This window comes from Symphalangus syndactylus, chromosome X (genome assembly GCF_028878055.3).
Source record: "Symphalangus syndactylus isolate Jambi chromosome X, NHGRI_mSymSyn1-v2.1_pri, whole genome shotgun sequence".
NCBI lineage: Eukaryota > Metazoa > Chordata > Mammalia > Primates > Hylobatidae > Symphalangus > Symphalangus syndactylus.
Genome location: NC_072447.2, coordinates 119,736,271 through 119,740,353, shown reverse-complemented (window position 1 = coordinate 119,740,353; position 4,083 = coordinate 119,736,271). Strand labels below are relative to the sequence as shown.

Genomic DNA, 4,083 nt, shown 5'->3' with positions numbered 1-4,083 from the left:
AACAATTAACAAATTATCAATAATAAAATTAAATGTAAATGAATTACACTCTCCAATCAAAAGACATAGAGTGGCGGAATGGACTTAAAAAAGCAATACCCGCTGATCTGTTGTGAAACACAGATGACATCAAAACCATAAACTCAATGAAGGAATTTGTAAAAGAGACATGCATCAAATAAAGTGAATTACAAAGGATAAAACTGTAACTACATCTACATCTTTATCTACAACTATCCATAAATAAAACAAACAGGAATGTGCAAATAAGCCAAATAAATATTTATCATATATTAAATATTAAATGTTTAAAGTAAACGAAGGGGTTTTCTTTTCTGTACCATTTATATAGCTGTTTATTCTAGCACTAGCAACATATTATACATACCATTGTAGCTCTGGAATTTTATTGGAATTGCATTACATGTATGCATATATATTCTCTGGGAGAGAATAGGCATCAGTACAATATAGTCTTCCAATCCAGAAATAGGAATCTCCACTTAATCGCTTTTCTTTTTTGAGACAGAGTCCTACTCTGTCACTCAGGCTGGAGTGCTGTGGCATGATCTCAGCTCACTACGACCTCCGCCTCCCAAGTTCAAGCGATTCTCATGCCTCAGCCTCCCGAGTAGCTAGGATTACAGATGTCTACCACCATGACCAGCTAATTTTTGTATTTTTTGTAGGGAGAGGTTTCTCCATGTTGGTCAGGCTGGTCTCGAACTCCTGGCCTCATGTGATCTGCCTACCTCGGACTCCCAAAATGCTGGAATTACAGGCGTGAACCACCTTGCCCAGCCAATCATTTTTTCATGTACATCCATAAGGCCTAATAGTTTTCCCATAAAGGTCTCTACACATTTCTTGATACATACATTGCTCTTATAAATAGGATTTTCCCCATTATATGTGCTAATTTCTTATTGTACGTATACAATAAAACTGAAATTTTGCCTTGTATTTTACAACTGGAAATGTTATTGAATTTTTATTTTCCCCAATGATTTTTTAGATGATTATCTGAATTTTACTAAGAAACAACCTTATGATTGTAAATAGTGATAATTTTGTGTCCTCCTTTCTAATATACATACTTTATTCTCCTTTTGTCACATTAGGTAGACTATCTAGAAAAAAATATTGAAATCATGGTAGTAGAAACAGATTTTTAAAAATATCTCTAATTTTTTATGATCAGACATAAACTTATGTATTGACCAGAGAATATTTTATCATATTATGGAAATTATTTTTGGTATTTTTTTGTTTTGTTTTATTTTTTATATATTTAGGGGCTATAAGTATGGATTTTTTACATGTATATATTGTGTAATGGTGAAGTATGGCCTTTTAGTCTACGCATCACCTGAATAATGAAAATTGTACCAAATAAGTAATTCTTCAACCTTCATCCCCAACCCACATTTTTACCTTTTGTAGTCTCCAATGTCTATTTTTCCACTCTGTATGTTCATGTGTAGATATTATGTAAATTTATTTATATTCCTAATTAAGACTTTGGTTTCTTGCTTTTTAAAATTTAGGAAGACATGTAGAATTTTAATTAACTATCTCTTTAATTCTCTTTTTTAAATTGCTTTTCTTGTATCTATTTATGGTAGAAAACATATACATTGCAGAATAATTAAATCAAGCTAATTAACATACACATTACCTCATTTTTTTGTTGTTAGAACATTTAAAATCTATTCTCTTAGCAATTTTCAAGTATATAATATGTTGTCATTAACTGTAGTCAACATGATGTGTAACAGACCTCTTGCACATTAATTTATTCCTCCTGTCTAACTGAAATTTTGTATTTTTCAACTGACATCTCTTCAATCCCCCTACCTCTTAGTCTCTGGTAACCACCATTTTACTTTCTCATTCTATGAGTTTGACATTTTTAGATTCCACATATCAGCAAGATCATAAAGTCTTTCTGTGCCTGGCTTATTGCACTTAACATAATTTCCTTGAGATTCATTAATGTCATCCCAAATGACATGATTTCTGTTTTTATGGCTGAATACTATTCCATTACATATATTTATCACATTTTCCTTCATCCATTTATCTGTTTGGGTTTTTTTCCAAGCTCACAAAAACACTTTTTATTTGAGGCAAAAAGAAGTCTTGCTGAAAGGATTACAATTCCAAGCAGTCAAATCTCAACTCTTAGTTGCACTATTTTGACCTTGTGGATTGTTTTTCTCCTTAGTCACAAAAGGATATTCAGGTTGTACTTTCCCCAGATGGGCAAAAAAGGGGACAAAGAAAACTGGAAGAAACTTCTTCTCTATGGGCACTGCTCTTCAGACTCAACATCAAGCCAGGAAAGCCCTCGCTGGTCAATCTACAGATTGCTGTCTCACCACTGAGTGTCACAGGCCATATTACATTGGCAAGAAAAAAATGAGGCAGGAAAAACAGATGTAGGTCACTTGGAGATGAGCAGGCATCCACAGCTTCAAAATTCTTCCTAGAAGGGGTAATTCTTGTGCAAGGCACAGCTTACCAAGGCACAGTTTCTGTTGTAGCTAGGTAAGGTGGTCATATCCTTGCTGCTCAGTTCAAAGTAAAAGACTTTAAAGTTCTCTGCAATGCATTTTTGTGTCACAGACTTAGGATTCACCACCAAGTTTCTCTGAATGGGAAATCAAATCAGAACCTGAGCTGTAGTTTTATTATGCTTGACTGTGATCACCTTGCTTCTGGCATCCTCCAGGACAGAAGAGTCCTTGAGATTTGCCCAGGGCCTGTCCAGAGAGTCAAGGGGGCTATAGGCAGTCACCATGATGCCTTTGGACTGGCAGTACTGGATTAACTTCTTTTGAGTTAGGTATGTGTAGAACTCAATCTGTTTAACCATTGGCTGATACTTTAAGCCACATTTGTTTAAGATCCTCCTGAACATGAGAATAGTTGAAGTTGGAGATGCCAATAGATTTCACCAACCCTTCATCCACCAGCTCTTTCATGGCTGCTCTTGTGTCCACAATGCTGGTGTCATTGGGACATACAGTGGCTGAATCATCCAATGGGAAAAATTTCTTCCCTGGTTTAAAGCCAGTTGTCCAGTGAATAAAGTAGATGTCTAGGTAGTCCAGATTCAAGTAACTGAGCATCTTCTGGCAGGTTTCTTTTACCAAACCCTTCTTAAGGTATGTGCACCACAGCTTGCCGATGATGAAGAGCTACTTGCACTTTACTGCCTGCTCCCTGAGCTTCTCCTAAATGACCACCCCTGACTCATTCTCATTCTGGTACACGTGGGCACAATCTATGTGGCAGTACCCAATGTTAATCACCACATTTACAGCCTTGGTCGCCAGGCCTGGAGGAGACTCCCAGGTACCTGGTCCCAGGATGGACATCTTGGCACTGTTGTTGAGTAAAAGATGATTGTTCATGGCTGCTGTACTCCTAGATCCCCACCCAGAATCATGTACATTTATTTGTTGATAAATACTTACGTTGATTCCATATCTTGGCTACTGTGAATAATGCTGCATTGATCATGGGAGTGCAGTTATCTCTTTGCAATTCTGATTTCTTTTTGATATATACACAGTAATAGGGTTGCTGGATCATATAGTAGTTCTACTACTAAATTTTTGAGGAACTTTCATTCTTTTTTCTATAATGGCTGTACTAATTTACATTTCTACCAACAATGCACCATGATTCATTTTTCCCCATGTTCTCACCAACACATGTTATCGTTCATCTTTTTTATAATAGTCATTTTAATAGACATGAAATTTTCATTATGGTTTTGATTTATTTTTTCCTGATGATTAGCCATGTTAAGAATTTGCTGATATATCTGTTGAGCATTTGTCTTATTTTGAGAAATGTCTATTCAGGTTCTTTTCCCATTTTTAATCAGATTGCTTTATGACTATTGAGTTCCTTATGTATTTCAAATGTTATTAGCCCTTTATCAAATGTGTAGTTTGCAAATATATTCTCTCATTCAGTACATTGTCTCTTTATCCTGTTCATTGTTTTCTTCTGTGCAGAAGCTTTTTAGCTTGATGTAATCCCATTTGTCTATTTTTACTTTTGTTGCCT

The 4,083-nt window shown here is 35.5% G+C and overlaps 1 pseudogene; it reads right to left on the bottom strand.

The window, feature by feature from the left end:
- Positions 1–2,476: 2,476 nt before the first annotated feature.
- On the bottom strand, positions 2,477–3,419 carry LOC129476269 (aldo-keto reductase family 1 member B1-like; annotated as a pseudogene).
- Positions 3,420–4,083: the final 664 nt, after the last annotated feature.